This window comes from Triticum urartu, chromosome 5A (assembly GCF_056163025.1).
Source record: "Triticum urartu cultivar PI428250 chromosome 5A, HENAU_Tu73, whole genome shotgun sequence".
Lineage (NCBI taxonomy): Eukaryota > Viridiplantae > Streptophyta > Magnoliopsida > Poales > Poaceae > Triticum > Triticum urartu.
The window spans coordinates 371,749,327-371,775,409 of record NC_141877.1 but is presented as its reverse complement, the minus strand read 5'-3'; positions in this window follow the sequence as shown (position 1 = coordinate 371,775,409).

The window sequence follows — 26,083 nt, the reverse complement described above, 5'->3', positions numbered from 1 at the left end:
TGCGGCGATTGGGTGGATCTGAAAACGATGAAGGACGGTGGTCGGCTGCGATGGAGTGTATCGGGAGGGATCTCGAGGGGAAAGAGGGGTGGTTGACTGGCGGCGGCGGCGATTGGACAGGGGAGGATCCCTACAAAATAGGGTTTGGTCTAGAAATGCACCGACTATATATAGTAGGTGGGTTAAGGTAGGGCATTTGGTCCCTCCGATCACAATCGGACGGTCGGGAAAAAAGGCTAGGGATCCCAAATAAGAAAACGGTGATGTTTTGTAGATGTTTGGGGATGATCCGGACACAACGGTAGCGAGAGTCCGGGTCAGGTTCAGGACAACTTTCGGACACGCGTGAGGAGGAGCTACGGGCTGACGAGAGAGGTAAGGTTGGACCTGGTGGTAGGTAGTGAGCTGTGTAGACGGTCTCGAGCTGAGAGAAGAGAAGAGAGGGAGGCCCGACGACTGTTTCCGGAGACCGAAAACGTCCGACATTTTGACTGACTATAATGTCGCTATAGTTATCCGTTGGGGCGTCAAACGGACTCCGAATGCGATGAAACTTGGCAGGCGGTCTACCTACACTATAAAAAGACCGCACGCCAACTCTCATCCCATTCCGAGAACATTTTCCGGCCACTTATAAAATAATATTTCAGACATGCCGCGGGCGCGTGCAAGTGTGGCTGGGCTCAGAACGCATAACAGACGGAACTGAGGGAACCCGGACGAATGCATGTTTTGAAAACATGATGATGCAATGCACATGATGACATGACAAGATGCGGCACGCAAGAAAATGCCAAGGCAACAACAACGAAACACCGGAAGACACCTGGCGCAACGGTCTCGGGGTGTTACAAATTTGTTCACCCACCGTAGAATACTTATGCTCTCGAGAGAAGCCACTAGTGAAACCTATGGCCCCCGGGTCTATCTTTATCATATTGTTCTCCTACTACTTTATATTTACTTTGCCTTTATTTTACTTTGCATCTTTATCATAAAAATACATATTATCTTATCATATCTATCAGATCTCACTCTCGTAAGTTGCCTTATAGGGATTGACAACCCCTATTTGCGTTGGTTGCGAGGATTTATTTGTTTTGTGCAGGTACGAGGGACTTGCGCGTAGCCTCCTACTGGATTGATACCTTGGTTCTCAAAAACTGAGGGAAATACTTACGCTACTTTGTTGCATCATCCCTTCCTCTTCGGGGAAAACCAACGCAGTGCTCAAAAGGTAGCACAGGTCGACTGCAATCCTCTCCACGGAGCTGCGCCACAAGTACAATGTGCGCTCCATCCCTATCCTCAAGGATGACGAGGTGCAGGCCGACTGCAATCCTTTCCACGGAGCTGCGCCACAAGTACAATGTGCGCTCCATCCCTATCCGCAAGGATGACGAGGCGCAGATCGACTGGGATACCTCCCTCAGAGTTGCGTCTCAAAGAATATTCCGAATGAAGAATAAGTTCTGCTCGAAGGCAAATGCAAGCACATGCAGAAGATATACCAAGATCAGATAAAATCTCAAAAGTTTCAGGACGAAGATAAAAGTACTCGGGCGTCAGGCCCGAAGGAGTTTAACAGTTACAAAAACCACTCGGCATTCCGAGGCAAATTTAAAGCAAGTTTAAGTATCAAGTTTGTTCACTCAGCAGGAGGAGGGCTTGCGGGCTCGACGAACTCGTCCAAATCGATCCTGTCCGCGATCCGAGTGGCAGCAGCAATGAAAGTCTCCATGAAGGATTGGAAGTCGTGCCTTTTTGTGTTGGCGACCTTGATCGCCGCCATCTTCTCTTCTCGAGCTTCTTTGCAGTGGACCCTAACCAGCGACATGGCCACGTCAGCGCCACATCGGACAGAGGACTTCTTCCATTCTTGCACTCGACCGGGGACTTCATTGAGCCGAGTCATCAGAGACTCGAGATCATTCTGAAGAGTTGCCCTTGGCAAGAGCGATGAGTCGATGCGTGAAACTGCCACCTTCAGACGGGCAAGATAACTTGCAACACTGGCGACGCGGGATTCCAGTCGAAGCACATTCATGGCAGCCTCGTCGTCGACTGGAGAAAGGATAGGGTCCAAGCCCGTCTCGATCCGTCCAGTCTCCTCTTCAAAGTTTTGGCGGAATTATGTAGAGTCAAGGAGTTAATGAGTCGACTGGTCCAGACTAACTTGCAAACAGTAAAACAGTCGGGTAAAAAGGGGGTACCTTCGAGCATAAGAAAGAGTTTCTTGGCGAGAGCTTTCAGATAAACCTCCAAATTGTCCCTCCTACGAGTCATGCTTTCCAGCTGGTTGTTCAAAGCCACTTTATCGTTTTTCAGACGAGTCGCCTCTCGATTGGATTCAGTGAGAGACGACTTCAACTTGTTGATCTCCTCCTCTAGCGCTCCGACCGAAGCCAGTTTCTGGTCAGCAAGGGCAGTCTTCTCCCGAGCCTCCTTCTGCGCAGCTGCAAGGTCCAAGTCCTTCTTCTCCAGGGCTAACCCCATTTTCTCTGCAAAATACACATTTAGATTAAACAGAAGAATGAAGATATAACTTGAAGGATGGTCAAGATAAGCGGTCGACAATCCGTTACCTTCCGTACCAGCGACTTCATCTTGAGCCTTCTTCAAGTTCTGCTGAGCTAACTCCAGGTCAAGGTTGAGTTGCCTCTGCTTTTCCTCAAATTTATAAAACTTGGAGATAAGCGAACAAGATTTCTACAGTGAGTAAAAGACATATCAATCGACAAGATCAAAGATTATTTACTTTCGAGTGAATAAAACTTCAAGACTATTCAAACCCCAACCGACTGCCAGCAGTCGACTACGGTCTCAGGGACTACACCCAGTGGGTGCACTTAGCGTGCCCCCACTGGTTTGGATTCCACTCGGCTGGTCCGCCCAGACCAAGTACAAAAAAAGAGAAGGGAGAGAAAGAAGTACTCAGACCCCAACCGACTGCCAGCAGTCGACTGCGATCTCGGGGACTACACCCAGTGGGTGCACTTAGCGTGCCCCCACTGGTTCAGATTCCACTCGGCCGATCCGCCCAGGCCGAGTAAAAAAAAGATGAAAAAGCACCCAGTGGGTGTACAATCTCGAAGTGCAAGACAATGAAAGATTGCGCGAAGGAAAACATTCGGGTAGCATATCCTAAAAGAGCAAGTTCAGTCGGAAGTTAACTTACCTGGACATTGGCTCGAAGAGTCGCGCTGGCGTCATAAGCAGCCTGACTGCTTTCGTGCACCGCCTTCACCCGCTCCATCATTATGCCAGCCTGACGAATGGCCTCCACAGCGGCCTCCGACTTACTTTCTGTAACATGATGAGTGGCAAAGAAGGGGACGGACGGTCCAGACGCAGCGGCTTGGAGATTCGAGGCATGAAGTTGGATGGTTGAAACAAGCTCTGGTGTAGTCGACGATGCAGGACACGCACTCGACACTGGGTCAGCAAAGGTTACAGAAACCTTACTCGCATCTTCGAGCTGTTGAATTACCCGCTCCGCCGCCGGCTTTGACTGGGATGTCTTGCTAGCTATTGCCTTCTTCCTGGGCCTCGGCGACACGTCCTCGTCATCATATGGAAGCTCAATGACATTGGGAGGGGCTGCAAAGAAATCAGCCGACTCTAGATGAGTCACCAGAATTTAATCGATCATACAATCGAGAACAAGATCATGAGAATTGTACCCGGGTTGGAGGTGACCGCATCTTCCATGTCCTCGTCTTCATACTAGCGGGTGGAAGTCCCAGAGGTAGCAGCACTACAAATTTCAGAATTCAGTCGGTCATGTCGGACGAAATGAATCGACTCAAATCCAAATTCATACTAAAATGAGAAATCAAGTCCAACTAATACCCGGAAGCAATGGGGACGACCACTTTGATCTTCGGCAAGGCTTTTGGCGGTTTGGACGGCGTGGCTTTCGGTTGCTTCGACACCTTTTCAGTCGGCGCTGGAGAAGACGTCCGAGGGCGCTTCGATGACTGCCCAGTTTGCGCGGTCGCTTTGCCGCGGGCGCTTGCTGGATTGCGAGAAAGCTTGGATCGTCTTTCCCTACGAGGAGGAGAGTCGACCTCTTCTTCATCACTCGGGTCGTCGCTATCCTCGTCCTCTTCACCATCAGAGTGCCACTCGCCGCTTTTGCCTCCACTCGCTTCTCCCTCTGGGCCCTTCTCCTGCTCCCCATTGGGCATCGAGCACATCTCAGTCAGGGCCTGGAAGACAACAACCAAGATAGGAGTCAGTCGGATGACAGCAAACAGCTACTTGCTAAATCAAGAAGACACTCGACCATTTGGAGTCATACCTTGTCGGTTTCGTACGAGTTGTTGAGTGGGGGAATCCTCTGGGATCCCCTGGGGTTATCTTTGTTGCCAGTAATACCCTTCAGCCACCCTTCCGACGTAGCTTCGTCGACTTCTTCTGGATGGATTCGAGTGGTGTCGTCAGTGCCCGAATACATCCACATCGGATGGTCACGAGCTTGAAGTGGTTGGATGCGTCGCCTGAGGAAGACCTCCAACAGATCCATACCGGTTACCCCATCACGGACAAGCTGAACTACTCGCTCAACCAGCACTTTCACTTGTGCCTTCTCCTCTGGGGTCGCTTTCAAAGCAGAGGGCTTCTCCACTCAGGCCATGGAAAAGGGGGGAAGTCCAGTCGACTGACCCGGAGTCGGCTGGTCCTTGCGGTAGAACCAGGTCGACTGCCACCCTCAGACCGACTCAAGAAGAATCATGGCTAGGAAAGTGCTTTTACCCCTCATCTGAATTCCAAGGCCCCCGCACATCTGGATCACATGCGTCCTCTTGTCACTCGGGTTGGCCTTCTTGACCGACTGAGAACGACACGTGAATATGTGTTTGAAGAGGCCATAGTGTGGCCGACAGCCCTGGAAGTTCTCACACATGGACACGAAAGCAGCAAGATAGACAATGGTGTTTGGTGTAAAGTGGTGGAGTTGCGCCCCAAAGAAGTTCAAGAAACCTCGAAAGAAAGGGTGGGGAGGCAAGGAAAACCCGCGGTCGATGTGAGTAGCAAGGAGAACACACTCACCCTCCTGTGGCTGCGGCTCGGTCTCGTTCCCCGGGAGTCGTGCCGATTCGTGGGTGATCAGTCCCCCCTTGACTAGGTCGTCGGTGTCGTCCTGACGGACCGCCGAGCGAATCCAGTCGCCCTGGATCCAGCCCGGCGGCAGGCCAGACCTCGAGGAAGATCTGCCCCAGCTGGACTTCTTCCCCTTCGCCTTCGCCGTCGCCTTCTTCGCGCGCTCCAATGCCACCGTCTTCTCGTTCCCCATCGCGGCGAGCAGAGCTCGAACAGGGCGGCGGCGCTGGGGCAGGAGCAGATGCAGCAAAGAAAACTGAGAGGAAAAGAGAAGAACGAAGACGCACTGTTCAAAAAAAAACTCGGCCCGACGCCTTATATGGGGCCGCTTCCGAGTGGCTGCCCTGTGGGTCCGGACGACCCAATCAAATCCCGCAACAATCGCGCACGAGGTACATGGTGAAAAAGGTGGCGCGGTGATCGAGGCGGCCTCACCTAATCCCTTCTGATTACTGCGGCCTCCCCCGTCCCGCGCGCTTCCCAAAATCCGAATCCCACAATATCCGCGCGCAACAAGGCAACCTGTCAGACGGAATATCTTTTTCATATCAGTATTCAAGACATCGTAGTAAAGTTCACTCGGCAGATTCAAGAATGGATCAGGGCGACTGAAAAGAAGTTGAGATCATTATGATCGTTCGCTTGGTCGCAATAAGTCACTCCCGGAGCACGAAAATTGAATCGGAGGAATTCTCAACTCCTTCTCCACTCAAGCCCCGAACCATTCGGGGGCTAATGATAAAGCTATGCACCTAGGGTAGGGTCATAGGCCTGACCTAGACGCCCTCCCCAAGGACATCACCCTAAAGCCAGAAGCATTCAAAGGGCACCATCATCCACTCGACCAGAGACATTCCACTCGGAAGAATCAATGTCACTCGACCGTCACAGAAATCACTCGACAAACAGAAGATCTAAAGTCACTCTACACAGCAACGGTCAGGCGTTTACTCATAGACTTAATTATCATTTATAGCACTTTAATACAGACGTTACCTGTAACGCTCCTTCTTTATGTACATTGAACCCCTTGTAACGTGGGCGGGCTGGGATCCTGGCGCACTCTATATAAGCCACCCCCCTCCTTTGGGACAAGGGTTCACATCTTTTGTAAACTCACACACACATACAATTCAGTCGACCGCCTCAGGGCACCGAGACGTAGGGCTGTTACTTCCTTCGCGAAGGGCCTGAACTCATAAACTCGTGTGTACAACTATTCCATAGCTAGGAGCTTGCCTCCTCATAACTACCCCCATTCTACTGTTAGTATTAGATCCACGACAGGCCCTTCGTAGCTCCCCTGACCTAATTCTTTCACCTATATATACTCTTATACCCCAAAAACATCCAGGGAGCCACAAAACCACTTTTCCACCGCCGTAACCTTCTCTACCCGTGAGATCCCATCTTGGGGCCTTTTCCGCCATCCTGCCGGAGGGGGAATCGATCACGAAGGGCTTCGACATCAACAACATTGCCTCTCTGATGAAGCGTGAGTAGTTTACTTCAGACCTACGGGTCCATAGCTACTATCTAGATGGCTTCTTCTCTCTCTTTGATTCTCAATACAAAGTTTTCCTCGATGTTCTTGGAGTCTATTCGATGTAATACTCTTTTGCGATGTGTTTGCCGAGATCCGATGAATTGTGGATTTATGATCAGCTTATCTATGAATATTATTTGAATCTCCTCTGAATTCTTATATGCATGACTTGATATCTTTGCAAGTCTCTTCGAACTATTGATTTGGTTTGGCCAACTAGATTGGTTTTTCTTGCAATGGGAGAAGTGCTTAGGTTTGGGTTCAATCTTGCGGTGGCCTTTCACACTGACAGTAGGGGCAGCATGGCACGTATTGTATTATTGCCATCAAGGACAACAAGATGGGGTTTTCATCATATTGCTTGAGTTAATCCTGCTGACGGTGTCCTGGACTAGGGGGTACTCACCATGTTGTCTCCCGACCAGGTGGATCGGGCCGAGGACCCCCATGGCGGTTTATTCATGGGCCACTTCGGATAGCCCATTCCACATACAAGAAAGATTCCACAAGACTTGGTGATCAAGACAAGGACTCCTCCCCACCAACGTATTCGACTAGGACTCTTGTTATCTTAGGCCTCCGGTACATTATATAAGCCGAGGCTAGGCTAGTCGATAGATGATTATGATATTATCCATCATACCCTCAGGTTTTAGACCACAACATATGATCTCGAGGTAGATCAACTCTGTACTTGATACTCCACCAATATAAACAAGAGCAGGACTTAGGGTTTTACCTCCATCAAGAGGGCCCGAACCTGGGTAAAGCATCGTCTCCTTTGTTCCTGTTACCATTGATCCAAGAATCCACAGCTCGGGACCCCCTACCCCGAGATCTGCCGGTTTTAACACCGGCAATGGTGCTTTCATTGAGAGTTCCGTTGTGTGATCGGCAAAAGATCAATGGCTCGCCTGTAGATCAACTGCGACGTCGGTGTCTTCATCACCGGCTCGACTGGTCACCTTGGCTTGACCAAGGACTGTGCCCTGCCTCCAATCGTCATGTTCGGATGAGGGCCTTCATCAACATCAACTCCGATCTCTATCATGATCATGGAGGAATCATCCATGGAGCTCGGGGGCTCAACGTCAACATTGACCTCGGACGACCGTGCTGTTTTTACGAATGGTGAACTTATATCCGCTACCACCACCTCCTCGAGTATCGCTTTGACGATTCCTTCAGTGGAATTATGTGGAATTGAGTCTAAAACAACACTGTAAAATTTTGTCGCGTTTCGATGGAGCAATCTCCGCCGATCTCCGATATACCGGAGCCCTATCGAATCTGTAGAGTAATCTGGACGAGTTTGGAGCATGGTGTCCATCATATAGCTCGGACGTCCTTTGGAAGATCCAACCGTTGATCGGCTGCGGAATTCCTATATCTACCACCTCTCAAAATTTCAGCTCGATCCAACCGTCCAAACTCCGGAAACCTTCCGTTCAGTGCATCACTTTTGGGATCTATTTTCTGCACGAATACGAATCCGATCCGAGTTCATCTTTCTTCATGAACGGGATATTGGACAACCTTTTTGGAAGAATCTCTTTGTAAGGTATTATGTTTTGTTTACGAACACGAGCTCACAAATTTTGCTCCTTTTCGGAGGTAATGTTCGTCGTCACGTAGGTGTCAAACTAGACTTTACTCCACGTCTACCGACCTGTGCTAGACAGATCGTCGCTTCATCGAGCCGAGCCCAACCTTATCGGATCATCAGCTCGGCAAGCCGAACAAGAGTTCGGCATCACGAATACTAAATTATCAGCAACACCATCGCCCCATGGATTGCATGGGTCAGGCGCGTCGACATTGCCGCTCGGTCACTTCATCAATCCGGCTTTCACCGCGTCACAAGTTATGACCAGCGTCGGCATGGCCGCACTGTTGCTTCTTCAAGCTGATGTCCATCACGCCGAATTGCTTCAATACCTCGGCTGACATGGCAGCTGCAACGTCTCCTTACCGACCCACTCCATTACCCCGGCCTAGACCGAGGACTTCGCCATCTCTTCATCAGCCTACTCTAGAGACTTCAGCGTCACCAGCCGACCAGCTTCTTCACGTTAGCTGGACCGGGGGCTTTGCCTCGGCGAGCCAATCTTTTCCAGCATCGCCATGCCGTTGCTTCATCACCCATTAGGCAATGGGTGTGCGGATCTAGTCCCAACTTTGGGAGTAATCTTTCTTCATGTTGCTACAACAGATAAACCAGGTGCTATTAATCCTAGTAATTTTTCGTGCTTGGGTTTATTTTTTCTGAGGAGTTATTACTCCGGTTTGTTCCATCATCTGTACACAGGTCTGTCAAATGGTGGCCGCATTAACGAGGTCGCATGGTGGTTCGGTCAATTTCCTTATACAGTTCGGCGAATGCCGAATCCGGAACTCGGACCGCCATGTGAATTCAGGCTTTGCCACGCCTTCACCGCGTCACGCCGACGCCCTGCATCAACATTGACTTCGGCGCCAGGACAAATCTCTTTAAATAAATTATTTTTGCAAAAAGCAATTATGCAAGGATTTTATATATATTTATATTATTCTTTTTGGACCGCACTATTTTATGTGTGTAGGTGATCAACTTCGACTGCGCCACGCGGTCACTTTGGCAAGCCAACGTCGTCGTCCCAATTGGCATAAATCGTCTCGCATGATCACCTTGTTGATTGAATTGCCATACCTACATGTTTGGTTGCCTCGGGGACTTCAGCTTCATCAAGAGTGTCCTACTTCGTCGGGTGTTCGGTGATGGGCCATATTTCTTTTATTACTCACTTTGCATAAATTATTAATCATGCAACTTTTATTATTTTTTATTACTATTACTATTGAGGGAGTCCTGGATTAGGGGGTGTTCGGGTAGCCGGACTATACCTTCAGCCGGACTCCAGGACTATGAAGATACAAGATTGAAGACTTCGTCCCGTGTCCGGATGGGACTTTCCTTGGCGTGGAAGGCAAGTGTGGCGATGCGGATATTCAAGATCTCCTACCATTGTAACCGACTCTGTGTAACCCTAACCCTATCCGGTGTCTATATAAACCGGAGGGTTGTAGTCCGTAGGACATCAACTCCATATACAACAATCATACCATAGGCTAGCTTCTAGGGTTTAGCCTCCTTGATCTCGTGGTAGATCTACTCTTGTACTACCCATATCATCAATATTAATCAAGTAGGAGTAGGGTATTACCTCCATCGAGAGGGCCCGAACCTGGGTAAAAACATTGTGTCCCTTGTCTCCTGTTACCATCCGGCCTTGATGCACAGTCCGGGACCCCCTACCCGAGATCCGCCGGTTTTGACACCGACATTGGTGCTTTCATTGAGAGTTCCTCTGCGTCGTCGCCTTTAGGCCCGATGGCTCCTTTGATCATCAACAACGATGCGGTCCATGGTGAGACTTTTCTCCCCGGACAGATCTTCGTCTTCGGCGGCTTCGCACTGCGGGCCAATTCGCTTGGCCACCTGGAGCAGATCGAAAGCTACGCCCCTGGCCATCAAGTCAGGTTTGGAAGCCTAAATTACATGGCAGACATCCGCGGAGATTCGATCTTCGACGGATTCGAGCCACAACCAAGTGCGCCGCACTATCTCGAGGGGCATGATCTAGCTCTGCCTCCGGACAGTGTCCTGGAGGCCGCACACGCACCGGTTCCGACCCCTAACTCGGAGCCTATTGCGCCAATCGAGGATGAGCGGTTGGACGTCACCTCGGGGGCTGCGATCTCAAAGGCGATCAAGCCGAATGCCAGCCCCGTACTCTGCATGACCCATGACTCCGAGGATCCGGACTCCTCCCCGGACTCCGAACCCCCCGCGCCCCTGCCAATCGAATCCGATTGGGCGCCGATAATGGAGTTCACCGCCGCGGACATCTTTCAGCACTCGCCTTTTGGCGACATCCCGGATTCTCTCAAGTCTCTCTCTTTATCAGGAGAGCCCTGGCCGGATTACGGTCAGCGAGGATGGGATACGAACGATGAAGAAGTTCAAAGCCCACCCACCACCCACTTTGTAGCCACTGTCGACGATTTAACCAACATGCTTGACTTTGGCTCCGAAGACATCGACGGTATGGACGACGATGTAGGAGACGAACAGGAACCAGCACCTGTAGGGCGCTGGAAGGCCACCTCGTCATATGACATATATATGGTGGATACTCCAAAAGATGGAGATGGCGATGGAATAGCGGGGGATGACACCTCCAAGAAACAGCCAAAGCGCCGGCGTCAGCGGCGCCGCTCTAAATCCCGCCAAAGCAAAAACGGTGATTCTGGCACGGGAGATAATACTACCCCGGATAGCGCCGAAGAACACCCACCACAGCAAGATTCGGCACAGGAAGATGGAGAAGCCTGCCCTCATGAGAGAGCGGCAGACCGAGAGGTCGAGGATGATAACTATATGCCTCCCTCCGAAGACGAGGCAAGCCTCGATAACGACGAATTCGTCGTACCATCAGACCCCGCCGAACAAGAGCGTTTCAAACACAGGCTTTTAGCCACGGCAAGCAGCCTCAAGAAAAAGCAGCAATAGCTTAGAGCTGACCAAGATTTGCTAGCTGACAGATGGACCGAGGTCCTTGCAGCTGAAGACTATGAACTCGAACGCCCCTCCAAGAGTTACCCAAAGCGCAGGCCGCTACCCCGATCAGAGGAGGAAGCACCTACATTACCAGCGCACGACATGGCAGACCGGCCACCTCGCGGCCGCGACAGAGAGGCCTCTCGGCCCTCAACAGAAGCCATGCCCCGACACCGCTCAACTAAGGCACGGGAAAATGCGCCAGACCTGCGAGACGTACTGGAGGATAAGGCAAGACAAACAAGATCGATCTACGGATCACGCAGGCGCCCTACGGCACGTGACGATGATCTTCACTCCGAATACAACAAATCCGGCCGGGCCGAACACAACAGACATAGCTCTTCCGAGCTGCGTCGTGACATAGCCCAGTACAGAGGCGCCGCACACCCGCTGTGCTTCACGGATGAAGTAATGGGTCATAAAATCCCAGAGGGTTTCAAACCCGTAAACATCGAATCATACGATGGCACAACAGATCCGGCGGTATTGATCGAGGATTATCTCCTTCACATCCACATGGCACGCGGCGATGATCTACACGCCATCAAAAACCTCCCGCTCAAACTTAAAGGACCGGCCCGGCATTGGCTTAACAGCTTGCCAGCAGGCAATCGGTTCTTGGGAGGACCTGGAAGCCGCATTCCTCGACAACTTCCAGGGCACTTACGTGCGACCACCGGATGCCGACGACTTAAGCCACATAATTCAGCAGCCAGAGGAATCGGCCAGGAAATTCTGGACACGGTTCCTAACAAATAAAAACCAGATAGTCGACTGTCCGGACGCAGAGGCCCTAACAGCCTTCAAGCATAACATCCATGACGAGTGGCTTGCCCGGCACCTGGGACAGGAAAAGCCGAAATGTATGGAAGCCCTCAGGACACTCATGACCTGCTTTTGCGCGGGAGAAGACAGCTTGCTAGCTCGCAGTAACAACTTATCAAAGAACCCTGGTAATTCGAATACCAAGGACAAAAGTGGCAGGACACGTAGGAATAAGCAAAAACGCCGCGTTAGCAGCGACAGCAATGAAGACACGGCAGTCAATGCCGGATTCAGAGGCTATAAATCCGGTCAGCGGAAAAAGCCATCCAAAAAGAATACTCAGGGCCCGTCCAGTTTGGACCGAATACTCGACCGCTTGTGCCAGATACATGGCACCCCCGAAAGGCCAGCCAATCACACTAACAGGGATTGTTGGATGTTCAAGCAGGCAGGCAAGTTAAGAGCCGAAAACAAAGACAAGGGGCTGCACAGCGACGACGAGGAGGAGCCCAGGCCGCCGAACAACAATGGACAGAAGGGATTTCCCCCACAAGTGCGGACGGTGAACATGATATACGCAACCCACATTCCCAAAAGGGAGCGGAAGCGTGCGCTACGGGACGTATACGCGATGGAGCCAGTCGCCCCAAAGTTCAACCCATGGTCCTCCTGCCCGATCACTTTTGATCGAAGGGACCATCCCACTAGCATCCTTCATGGCGGCTTCGCCGCATTGGTTCTCGACCCAATCATCGACGGATTTCATCTCACAAGAGTCCTCATGGATGGCGGCAGTAGCCTGAACCTGCTTTACCAGGATACAGTGCGGAAAATGGGCATAGATCCCTCAAGGATTAGGCCCACAAAAACGACCTTTAAAGGCGTTATACCAGGTGTAGAAGCCAACTGTACAGGCTCAGTAACACTTGACATGGTCTTCGGATCCCCGGACAATTTCCGAAGCGAAGAGTTAATCTTCGATATAGTCTCGTTTCGCAGTGGCTATCACGCCCTGCTCGGACGAACCGCATTCGCAAAGTTCAATGCGGTGCCGCACTATGCATATCTCAAGCTCAAGATGCCAGGCCCTCGAGGAGTAATCACGGTCAATGGAAACACCGAACGCTCCCTCTATACGGAGGAGCACATGGTGGCTCTCGCAGCGGAAGTACAAAGTAGCCTTCTTAGGCAATTCTCCAGTCCGGCCGTTAAAAAGCCAGACACCGCCAAGCGCGCCCGGAGTAACCCACAGCAGGACCGCCTGGCACGTTCTGAGCAAGCATAGCAATGCGGCCCCAACCCCAGCTCTCGCGACATAGCGAAACCAGTGCCTCGCGTACATAACTACGCCCTTGAAATACCATGGGCTCAGGGGAAGGGGCACAATAACGGCACGCCCAAAATACGGCTTAAAATGTACTAGGAGCTGCCGAATTCTTTTTTTAATTTTTTCTTACTTTCAGGACTCCATACTTCGGACGACCTGTTCGGCAATTCGACTGCCGCACAAACGATGCAAGATCCAGGGAGGCAGACAAGCCATGCCGCATTATGGAACTCCCAGGTGGTCTCTGTTACGAGCGGTATACCTGTTTTGAATACAATTCCGCGGCCTGCCCTTGGTCAGGACATGTTAAATAGTCCAATATCTTTTTGCTTATCGCACTATTTGTATCGTTCGGCTTTGATAAATAGCCTCTCTATAAACAATGCATAGCTTTTTGTCTATTTTTCGCATTATCCTCTTTTCACATATATGTTTATTAAATGACATGATTGCACCCGTACACCATGGTACGGCAAACACGCCAGGGGCTTCAGTACCCCTCATTATGGTGTGAGAAGTCCATACACTTTCACAAGTGCGGCACCCCGAACTTATAGCACTATATGCATCGGCTCCGAATCATGATTTGGGTCAATAGTTGGGTTTGCCCGGCTCCTATGTTTTGGTGCCTTACGTTCCGCTATATCGGCTAAGGTAGCACTAGGAGAACCACTGCGATTGTGCCCCGGTTCAGCTGGGTTAAGCACCTCAGTGGAGAAAGCTAAAACTGACTGTCATGATGAGGCGAGAGACCGGTCGCTGTTCGAGAGGTTTTTCGAGTCCCTAAAGACTTATGCCGCTTCGAGCGAGGAGCTGGCTTTGTCCGGCCAAGGCGTGGATAGTGCCCCGAACTCGGTCTTCCGAACCAGGGGCTTCGCTGAAATTTAAAATTATAGAGTTCTATGGCTTAGTTAGAGTGTTCAAGCATTATAGTCCGATTGCCTGGTTCGTTGTGCTGAGCGCCTCCCTCGAAGGACCCAACTATGGGAAAAAGAGCGCTCAGGTTTATCCCGAACACCCCGGCACTAGTGGCATGGGGGCAGAAGCCGACGACTGGCCATCTCTCAATTTTTTGATAAACGACCGCACATAAAGTAATATTTTAAATTCAATAAGCATTGCTTAGCGCATATGAACAAGTTTTCAGCGCACAGGATAAACACAAGCGAGTTCATTCAAAAATCACATCCTTGGTACATTCATCCGCCACAATGCGGGCACCTGCAAGAACATCCTTGTAGTAGTTCTCGGGCTTGCGATGCTCCTTCCCCGGTGGCGGTCCATCCTTCATAAGCTTCTCACCGTCCAGCTTACCCCAGTGCACCTTTGCACGGGCAAGGGCCCGACGGGCACCTTCGATGCAGACAGAGCGCTTGATGACCTCGAGCCTCGGACAGGCCTCCACCAGCCGCCGCACCAGCCCGAAATAGCTCCCAGGCAGGGCCTCTCCGGGCCACAGCCGAACTATGAAGCCCTTCATGGCCTGTTCAGCCGCCTTGTGGAGCTTGACCAGCTGTTTTAGCTGGTCGCTCAAAGGCATAGGGTGTCCGGCCTCAGAATACTGAGACCAGAACACCTTCTCCGTCGAGCTGCCCTCTTCAGCTCGGTAGAATGCGGCAGCGTCTGATACGCTGCGGGGAAGATCTGCGAATGCCCTTGGAGAGCTCCGGATTCGGGTAAGTAACAAGTAGTTTACTTTTATATTTCTGTTTTGCATAAAGAATGCCTTACCCGCTGCTATCTTCCTCATCTCCTCCAACTCTTGGAGGGCCTTTTGGGCTTCGGCCTTAGCAGACTTGGCAGTCTCAAGGGCCGTCGCGAGCTCGGATGCTTGCGCCTTTGACTCAAGCTCCAAACTCTCATGTTTTTTCATGAGAGCCTGAAGCTCTTGCTGCACCTCACCGACCTGAGCCCCAAGTCTGTCTCGCTCAGTGCGCTCCGCGGCTGTTTTCTTTTCGGCCTCAGACAGCGCCTGCTTAAGGGTCGCCACCTCAGTCGTGGCCCCTACAATAAGCAGTACAATCCTGTTATTTTTTGCAATCACGCCTTTTTATAGGCACTTTTTCTGTAAGGTATTTCTTACCTTCTCTCTCCTCGAGCCGCCGCTTGGCAAGGCCGAGCTCTTGCTCGGTCCGCTCGAGGTCCTGCTTCAGGACACCCACCTCCGCAGTCAGTGCGGCGGTGGATAGCAGCGAAGCCTGCATACGCATATTGACTCTTTTTTGTTAGACTCCTGCGATATTTAATAGATCCTCTATTCGGCTTTTCTTTCCGAACGCCAAACAGAGCATCAGGGGCTACTGTCTATGCGGTAATATTTTTACATATTTTTACTTACCTCGAAGCCTGTTAGAAGGCTAGCGCAAGCTTCAGTCTGTCCGCTCTTGGCGGACTGAACCTTCTGGATCACCGTACTCATAATAGTACGGTGCCCCTCGTCGATGGAGGCGCCGTCAAGCACCTCCAGCAGATTGTCCGGCACCCCTGGTTGGACGAAGGCCGCCGGCTCAGAAGGCTTGCTCCTCTTGGAAGGAGTTCGCCTACCGCGGTCCGGAACTGTGGAAGATTCCGGCGCGGTGTCCGGCACAAAGCCGGACTTGGAGCCCTGGGGGCCTTATCCCCTTCACTCCTGGAGTCCGGGAGGTTGCCTTGCGGCTCCTCCGGGACCACCTCCTCCTGCCCCAGAGCTTGTCGCGACGCCACTTCGGCGTCGTCTGTAGTGCGGGGGGAGACAGCGGGCGGAACTGAGTTCACGTCCGATGAGTCCAGGGAGCCGCCCGACGATTCGTTGAATTCGGCCCGGGGCGGGCTGCATAATTACGTTCGACATTAGGGAAAGCTGTGCAATAAAGGAACATCATGAGTTACTCTGATATCCGAACTTATGATTTCGCCGGACGCTTGGCCCTGTTTGGCTACTCCTCTCTGCCCTCTTCGGCGTCGGGGGAGTAGTCCGGCGGAGGGGTCTTCCTTTTCCTAGATCCCTCGGCCTCCCCCGTTGGGGCGGCCTTCCTCTTCTCTCCTCCCGCTGGGGGGGGGGGGGAGTTTTCTTCTTCCTCCTCCTCGTTTTCACGGGAAGAGGGCGTCTCGGACTCGTCGGATGATGAGTCCGACACCACCACGTTACGGGCACTCTTTCGAGTCCCCGTGGTCTTCTTCTTCTTGGCCTTCTTCTCCGGCACCACATAAGGCACCGGAACCAGCAGCTTCACTAATAGAGCTGGGGCTGGGTCTTCGGGCAGCGGAGCCAGACAGTTAATCGGTCCGGATATCGCTCGCCAAGCCTGTCAAAGGTAAGGGAGTTTAGATCCCGCATAGAGTCAAACTATGAAAAAAGCTTAACATCCTGTAAAAGGTGAAGATAGCTTACCTCGCTAGCGTGACGCTGCAAGCTGTATCCGCGGTCCTCGGAAGCGGATGCGGGAGCCTCGGCGCCCTTGAATAGCACCTTCCAGGCATCTTCGTACGTCGTGTCGAAGAGCCTACTAAGGGTTTGGTGCTGCGCCGGGTCGAACTCCCATAGATTAAAATCCCGTTGTTGGTACGTCGTGTCGAAGAGCCTGCGGACGAGCATAACCTGGATTACATTAACAAGCCGGATTGGCTTGTTCACCAGGGACTGGATGCATGTTTGCAATCCGGTCACCTCTTTTTCGTCACCCCGCGACAGGCCCGTCTCTTTCCAGGACATAAGCCGCGTGGGGGGTCCGGATCGAAACTCAGGGGCTGTGATCCAGTTCGGATCATGTGGCTCGGTGATGTAAAACCACCCGGATTGCCACCCCTTTAGGGTCTCCACAAAAGAGCCCTCGAACCATAGGACGTTGGCCATCTTGCCCGCCATGGCGCCTCCGCACTCCGCCTGGCTGCCGCGCACCACTTTGGGCTTGACGTTGAAGGTCTTGAGCCAGAGGCCGAAATGAGGGTGGACGCGGAGGAAAGCCTCGCACACGACGATAAACGCCGAGATGTTGAGGATGAAGTTCGGGGCCAGATTGTGGAAATCCAGGCCGTAGTAGAACATGAGCCCCCGGACAAATGGGTGGAGTGGAAAACCCAGTCCGCGGAGGAAGTGGGGAAGAAATACTACCCTCTCATGGGGCCTTGGGGTGGGGAGAAGCTGCCCCTTTTCGGGAAGCCGGTGCGCGATGTCCTTAGACAGGTATCCGGCCTTCCTTAGCTTCTTGACTTGGCCCTCCGTAGCGGAGGAGACCATCCACTTGCCTCCCGCTCCAGACATTGCTAGAGAAGGTTGAGGTGGGAAGTGCGGGCTTGGGCGCTGGAGCTCAAGTGCACAGGAGATGGATAGGCAAAGGAGGAAAAAGGCGTAGGTAAAAAGGTGGATCCTTATCCCCTTATATGGGCGGATGCGGTTGTGCGTCCCCACCAGCCTAGTAAAACTCGCTTGCCTCCCAAGCGCCGTGATAAATGGCGCGGTTGGGTTACCCACGTCTGTATTGATGAGAATCCCGTAAAGGGGGTACACGATCTCTGCTTTGACAAGATGTGCCAAGGAAACCGCCTCGCAAAACGTGCTGAGGTGGAAAAGTAAAAACGATTCGAGTAAATGACTTGGCCGTAGTGTGATGACGCACTGCGGAATACGTCAGCAGATTTGATCTGTGTTTATATTATTCTCTCTATGGCAATATGTGGAAACTTATTTTGCAGATCCGGACACTACTCTTGGTGTTTACAATCTTCTATGAAGGACTTGGAGGAGGAACCCGCCTTGCAATGCCGAAGACAATCTGCGCGCCGGACTCGTCGTCATTGAAGCCTGGTTCAGGGGCTACTGAGGGAGTCCTAGATTAGGGGGTGTTCGGGTAGCCGGACTATACCTTCAGCCGGACTCCAGGACTATGAAGATACAAGATTGAAGACTTCGTCCTGTGTCCGGATGGGACTTTCCTTGGCGTGGAAGGCAAGCATGGCGATGCAGATATTCAAGATCTCCTACCATTGTAACCGACTTTGTGTAACCCTAACCCTATCCAGTGTCTATATAAACCGGAGGGTTGTAGTCCGTAGGACATCAACTCCATATACAACAATCATACCATAGGCTAGGTTCTAGGGTTTAGCCTCCTTGATCTCGTGGTAGATCTACTCTTGTACTACCCATATCATCAATATTAATCAAGCAGGAGTAGGGTATTACCTCGATCGAGAGGGCCCGAACCTGGGTAAAAACATCGTGTCCCTTGTCTCCTGTTACCATCCGGCCTTGACGCACAGTTCGGGACCCCCTACCCGAGATCCGCCGGTTTTGACACCGACAACTATTTTCTCCGGCTTGCACTATCTTCTGTGCACAGGTAAATGATCCGGATTGGGAAGCACTGTCACCTCGGCGTATCGACATACCACATCACCTCGGCTGGACCTGGGGCTTCGTCATCACTTCATTAACCCACGCTGGGTACTTCGGTGTCACACTGCCGGCCTGCATCGGCCATGCTATGTCGCCACTTCGGAGCGTCGAGCTCTTCGCTCTGCCACCTCGGGACCGGCTTGAGGGCTGGGACCTTGTCCCGCTGTAAGCTCGGACCGCGTCGTCAATGCCGAACACATTAACCAGCTAAGTCGCTTTTATGCTCAAAGTTTTAAATTTTTAATCTGTGTTCGGTTCGACCGTGCTCACATACTTCATTTGTTAAGAACACTTCTCTTACCCAAGTTTACTGGGGGCTCTTAAATTTATATGAGTCATTTTATAGTAAATGTGTTCTCTTCCTGGTCGTTGCAAAATCTTTTTCTATCACTCATTTTTTGACGTGAGTGTGTGGTCAATAGTCGGATAGCCCATTTTCTCTCTAATGACCACTCAAGTTTAGTTTGCTAAACTGGCCTAACGAGAAGTACTCCGCCTTTGGGATAGGAGGTTGAAGCCGAAGGCTGACCCACTCGACGTCTTGAGATCGGATGTGTCATGTTAAAGCACGACGGAAGCACAAACTAATTTTAAGACCAATTTTTGGATTGGCACAAAAAAAATTGATTTAGTTCGGACGTAGAGTTTCCGCATAAGTTTTTTGGTTTTTTAAGCTTATGGCACTTTTTGATCTATTTGTGTGCTTTTTTTATGAGGCGGGACATCCTCTTGACCGAGGTACCCTGCGTAATAATCCAGCTTGGGAAATCTTTTTCGACCCATAGTTCGGCATTTTTTGTGCCGACCTGCACCTCGGTGTTGGGTCTAAGCATAAATCCCGCAGTACACTGTCGGACACTTTTTAAGCATCGACAATATCAATAGGGGGCTGCGACTTGAGCCGAACCCACCAAAAGCCAAGGTACTCTGAGGAGCCCTTGGCAAAATGTTCTCGGATATTGCTTTATATGCAGCAGTTTCGAATTGTGTCTTCGGTCAATAGTTGGGTTGCTCGGCTCATGTGCTTGCCTCCTACGTTACGCTTTGTTCGGCTAGGTGTGCAAAGGGAGAACCACTGCGATTGTGCTTCCAGCTATCATGGTTAAGCGCCTCAGTGGAGAAAGCCAAAAACTGACTCTCACAATAAGCGTAAACTGGTCAGCAATCCGATGACTGTATTAAACTATAAGATCGATAGAGGTCACCCTGTGTTAAATGGCGGCGTTCATAACATTGGCCGAAGTGTTTACGGCTTGATCTCGACTATTGCCGAACACTAACCGGGGCTAGTTACTGGCCTCCCAACTTTAAGCTCCTATGACTAAGTGAAAGTTATAAATCCCGCATATCTGATTGCCTCATTTCTGCTAACACAACCGCCTTCGGGCACCGATACGTTGGCTAAGGGTTGTTTTTTTCACGAAAACACCCTGCGTAGCATCTACCAGGGGGTGGAAGCTGGCGATGGGCCACTTTCAACTGATAAACGGCCGCAATGGAGTCAAAATAAACATATCATCAGCGTTTGTATTTAATATACGAGGGCTGCTGTAATGCCCCGAGACCGATGCGTGAGAATACTTCCATATGTTCCGGGTTTCGCCGTGTGTTTCATTTGTGCCTGCCCTTTTATTTTTGCATTGCATCATGTCATCATGCCATCATCTCATAAATCTTTTGCAACTCAACTAAATAAATGGCATGGATCTTTGATCCATTTAAATCGAGGGAATTCACATGGTGATTCTCTTTATAACATATCCTCCTGATATTAGGGAGCTATATTAAATATTTCATTTGATGGAATTAACCAGAACACACTTGCAAAATAAATCTCAATGCCTTTGTTATCACAAACTCTTGGCCTCTAACTTTGCCATATATCCTTTCATCATTTTCCGGAGCTCCACCTAAATTCTCAACATTTTTGGACATTTCTAATTCCTAGCCCTTGTTCAAACCTTTTCAATTAAATTCAAATGACTTTGAATTTAATTCTTGCAATCATGTCCACTCCTACTTTTCTTTGACCGTGCACATTTTTGTGAGTCCGGGGAAATTAACCACATGCCCTAATTCTTCTTCCAATCTTCTCTTGTCTTCTTTCCTTTCTTCTAGTTCTCTGTTAATGAAAAGAGAGAGGAGGAAGAGAGAAGCCCAGCCGCCACTTGTGTCGAGTGAGGACCATTTTGGCCCAACCAACAGCCCATTCATCCCCATATTAACCCTAGCCTCCTCCCGATCCCCTCGCTCTCTCCCTCGATGCCCCCTCCAGCGCCGCCAGGAGCCCCGATCCCCATCTCCCTCTGCTTGATCTCCTCCTCACCCTCTCGCTCTCCTAGCGCGTGCCCCTTCGCCTGCCTGCTCCCTCCTGCTTCTTCGACCTCGCCTTGCCCCGCAACCCCGCCACCGGTCCGGCCGGCGAGCCCATGCTCCAGCGCCGCGCCGCTGCACCCTTGTTGCTCGCGACCGCCATGGGTGCCTGCAGGACGACGCCGCTGTCCTCGTGCTACAACGCTGCCGGCAAGCCCTGCCTCTGTCACCTCCTTCCCACGCGTGAGATGCTCTCCTCCGATAGCCACCTCCCGCTCGCCTCCTTCTTTTCTTGCTCGTGCGCCAGCGACCATGGCTGCCTCGTCATCAAGCTCGACTTCGTCTCCCTGGTGGCCGACTGCCTCGACCTCCTCTGCAAGGTGAAGCCACGCCCGCGCCAAGTTACCTGCTCCTTCTCCACGCCCGCGCCCGCGACCTCCTCATCGTCTTCAACAGGAAGACGCCGCCAAGCTTCGCCCCTGGCCCTGCTTCTCCTCGCTGAGGCCATGGATGCCTGCGACCTCGCCGCCAGCCGCTGTCGACCTCGCCGCCTTCCTGCATGTGCGTGCCTCGCTGCTGGTCTCATGCCAGAGGTCCCGCTCCTCACGGCCATGGTGTCCGTCGTGACTGTACGCACCTTGCTGCTACTTCGTCGGCCGCCTCCCTTCGTTGAGCACCAAGAACCGAGGCCCGTTGTGTTGCTTCGTTTGGGATGCGTCAAGTTCCTCTACTAGCTGTGTCAAGTTCCTCTACTAGTCGTGCACGCCTCTGGATTCGTCCAAGTTCTGACGATGCTTTTGTACAACTATGCCGCGGAGACCAAGACTGACAAGTCCACACGGGAGCCCGAACGACTACTTCCACGATGATGCGAGTACAAGTACCGCGACACCCAGATCCCTCGGATCAGTCAAGTTCATCTACGAAAACATGTATGACCGTCGTCGAAACTGCAAAGTACCTCTACGCGCGGATATCGCCAAGTACCACGATACCGACGACATCCACTACTACTGTCGCCGAGGGTTTCGTCAAGTTCAACTTCTTCGGCTACGAAACGTGTACCACTACCGTCGCCCAAACGTCTACGGAACATGTACCACGACCATCGCTAAAGACCCCGTGGACGTCAAGTTCCGTGTCGTGACCCCGAACATCTACGGACATGAACCACTACTTCCCTCGATGACCCGTGAACATCTACTTCCCCTACACCACATCGAACTTGAACCCCTCCAATAACGCACGCTTTAAAGGTATAACCACCGAGATCGGCGTCCGAGAACGAATGCTTGTGCTGTATGAGACGCACCCTTTGTTTGCACCGTGTCCGTTTTGTCACTCGTTTCCATGCCCCTAACCCGTGGGAACCCGGTTACCGGGAGCACCCCACCGTTCATCGCATGACACGCTCCCGTCACTTTCTTTTGCACCGACGTCTCAATGAGTTGTCGGAACCGGAACGTTGCCGTGGCACCGTTTCGTCATCATCACCGTGGCACCCCTTTCATTTCCGCCACGATGACAAATGATCCATAATGCTCTTGTCAACTTTTAATAAAAATTGCATAAACTTGTTCATGTCATCTGTGTCATGATAACAACAATTAAAATGTTTAGATTGTTGTTGCACCAAATTACTAATGCATATGGGGATTTACCGGATTTGTTGTTTGTTATATCCGGCCCCATTTAAATTGTTTAGATGGTATAGTTTTGTTATGCTTCACATCTTGCCATGTTAACCAACATTTAATATTGTTGAGTATCTAACCGAGAGTGAACTAAATAAGTCATGTGGTGTTTCATCAATATGCAACGGAGTTGCATATTGAGCTCCACTTAATTTGTAGGATTGCTTGTGCACTTTGCCATGCCATGCCTCTTTAATCTGGACATGCATCGTACTTGGTTGTGCATCATGCCATGCTTATGTGATGGTTGTTTACCATGTTGTTTGCTTCTTTCCGGTGTTGCTTCTTCGGGTTAGTTCCGTTAACATCGCATTTGTGAGAATCCGTTCGACTACGCCCGTTTGTCTCCTTCATGGACTCGTTCTTCCTCCTTGCGGGATTTCAGGCAAGATGACCATACCCTCGAAATCACTTCTATCTTTGCTTGCTAGTTTCTCACTCTTTTGCTATGCCTATGTTGCGATACCTACCACTTGCTTTTCATGCCTCCCATATTGTTGAACCAAGCCTCTAACCCACCTTGTCCTAGCAAACCATTGTTTGGCTATGTTACCGCTTTGCTCAGCCCCTCTTATAGCGTTGTTAGTTGCAGGTGAAGATTGAAGTTTGTTCCTTGTTGGAACATGGAGATGTTGCTCCTTGTTGGGATATCACGATATCTCTTATTTAATTAATGCATCTATATACTTGGTAAAGGGTGGAAGGCTCGGCCTTATGCCTGGTGTTTTGTTCCACTCTTGCCGCCCTAGTTTCCGTCATATCGGTGTTATTGTTCCCGGATTTTGCGTTCCTTGCGCGGTTGGGCTATAATGGGAACCCCTTGACAGTTCGCCTTGAATAAAACTCCTCCAGCAATGCCCAACCTTGGTTTTACCATTTGCACTAACAACCTACCACATTCCCTTGGGTTCTGCAGACTCAAGGGTCATCTTTATTTTAACCCCCCCGGGCCAGTGCTTCTCTAAGTGTTGGTCCGAACCGAGCTGCCTGCGGGGCCACCTCAGGGAAACTTGAGGGTTGGTTTTACTCGTAGCTAGTCTCATCTGAGTGTGCCCTGAGAATGAGATATGTGCAGCTCCTATCGGGATTTGTCGGCACATTCCGGCGGTGTTGCTGGATTTGTTTTACCTTGTCGAAGTGTCTTGTAGAACCGGGATACCGAGTCTGATCGGAATGTCTCGGGAGAAGGTATATCCTTCGTTGACCGTGAGAGCTTGTCATGGGCTAAGTTGGGACACCCCTGCAGGGATTTGAACTTTTGAAAGCCGTGCCCGTGGTTATGGGCAGATGGGAATTTGTTAATGTTCGGTTGTAGAAAACCTGAAGTTGACCTTAATTAAAATACATCAACCGCGTGTGTAACCGTGATGGTCTCTTTCCGGCGGAGTCCGGGAAGTGAACACGGTGTTGGAGTTATGCTTGACGTAGGTTGTTCTAGGATCACTTCTTGATCATAGTTTCTCGACCGTGCTTTGCCTTCTCTTCTCGCTCTCTTTTGCGTATATGTTAGCCACCAAATATGCTAGTCGCTTGCTGCAGCTCCACCTCATACCCTTACTTTACCCATAAGCTTAAATAGTCTTGATCGCGAGGGTGTGAGATTGTTGAGTCCCTGTGACTCACAGATACTTCCAAAACCAGCTTGCAGGTGCCGTTGAACCGTGCAGATGACGCAACCAAGCTCAAAGAGGAGCTCGATGAAGATCTTGTCCTTTATGTTGTTCTGTTTTCTAGTTGATCAGTAGTGGAGCCCAGTTGGGGTCGATCGGGGATCTGTGTAGCATTTGGGGTAGTCTTCTTTTATTTTGGTTCCGTAGTCGGACCTTGTGTGTATCTAGATGATGTAATGCTTTATTCATGTATTGTGTGAAGTGGCGATTGTAAGCCAACTATTTATCTCTTTCCCTTATGTATTACATGGGTTGTGTGAACATTACCTCACTTGTGACATTGCTTTCAATGCGGTTATGCCTCTAAGTCGTGCTTCGACACGTGGGAGATATAGCCGCATCGAGGGCGTTACAGCTGCCTTCTGCAATCATTGTTATAAAGCCATAAGTATGCATCAATTTGACTTAAGATTTTGGCCAAGCTGGGTTGCATGGATCCTGTGCTTACCCCTACGTTCCCGATTGTTCGGCTAGGCGGTAAAGGGAGCACCTCTTATTGTTACTACCGGGTCATCCGCGTTAGTACCTCAGACTGGGTGAAGCTGAAAGCTAGTGATCTTAAAGGATATAATTGGTCCGCAATGACGGAAGTGAAATTTTTGGTTCATTAATACCATAGAGTTCGGGAACTTTCCCCGAACTAAATCCTCAATATTTTCCTCCCACATTGATTGGAGGTGAGGTTTCATGATCATGATCAACACGACAACCCAAAGAAAGGAACCGATAGCGAGATTATTTTCTTTGGAAGATGTTTCATATCTCTCTGTGTGCCTTTGTTTATAAAACTGTATGGCCGGATTCCCTTGTTTTCCATAAATCTTTGCCCTTATAACGGCTTTATAAAGTAGGACAAACACTCCCCGGCTTCTGGCCGAAGAGGTTGAAGCCGATGGTCGGTCAATAAAGTTTTGTACAATGCGGATCCTAGAATTAATGATGTAAAGTACTTGGGTACATAGAATCATTACACATAAATTGTGAGCAAAAATCAATTTTTCCGCAACCAATCTTTTAAAGAGTCAATGGCACAGTCTCTTTGAGACAACCGAGCAGCTAACATAACACTCTCATAGTTCCCTATTGGCATTGATTTCCTATCTATTAAGCCCCTTAAGGCCGAACTTGGGTGGTGAGCTCAGCTTTCGTTAGCTCTAACTCCTTTATGGGATCTTTATTCTCTTTCAGAGAAGTTTGTGTTAAACACAACAAAATTTTCTGTCAAACCGATATCGATCCTTAATTCGACCACCCGTGCCCACATTAAGGCTCGGGGGCTACTAGCTTATTATTTGCAAATATTAAAGGGGCACATCGATCCCCTGATCTGGCGTTGCCACCCGACCAGTGTCTCGGTGACTACTGCATTGCCTATTCAATGTAGAAAATTCAAAGAGCTCAGTGTTTGGCTTGACCAAACTCTGGGCAAACGCGTTCTCGGACAACAATAGGTACCATCTGGGACTTATCCGGCATCAAGCTAATATGTTACGGCGATTTCTCAAAACCCTCTCTTAAGGGCCCGTCCGTCGATCGCTATCTCCTCTAATGTGCATCTCAGATTGTAGGCTGACACACACCTTGAGGGCTACTGGCTATATATCTCGGTACAGAATAAATGGCACCAATTGAAAATATTCACAAAAAATCAGCCCGCAGTCGGGGTGGTGCACCACCTCGGAAGC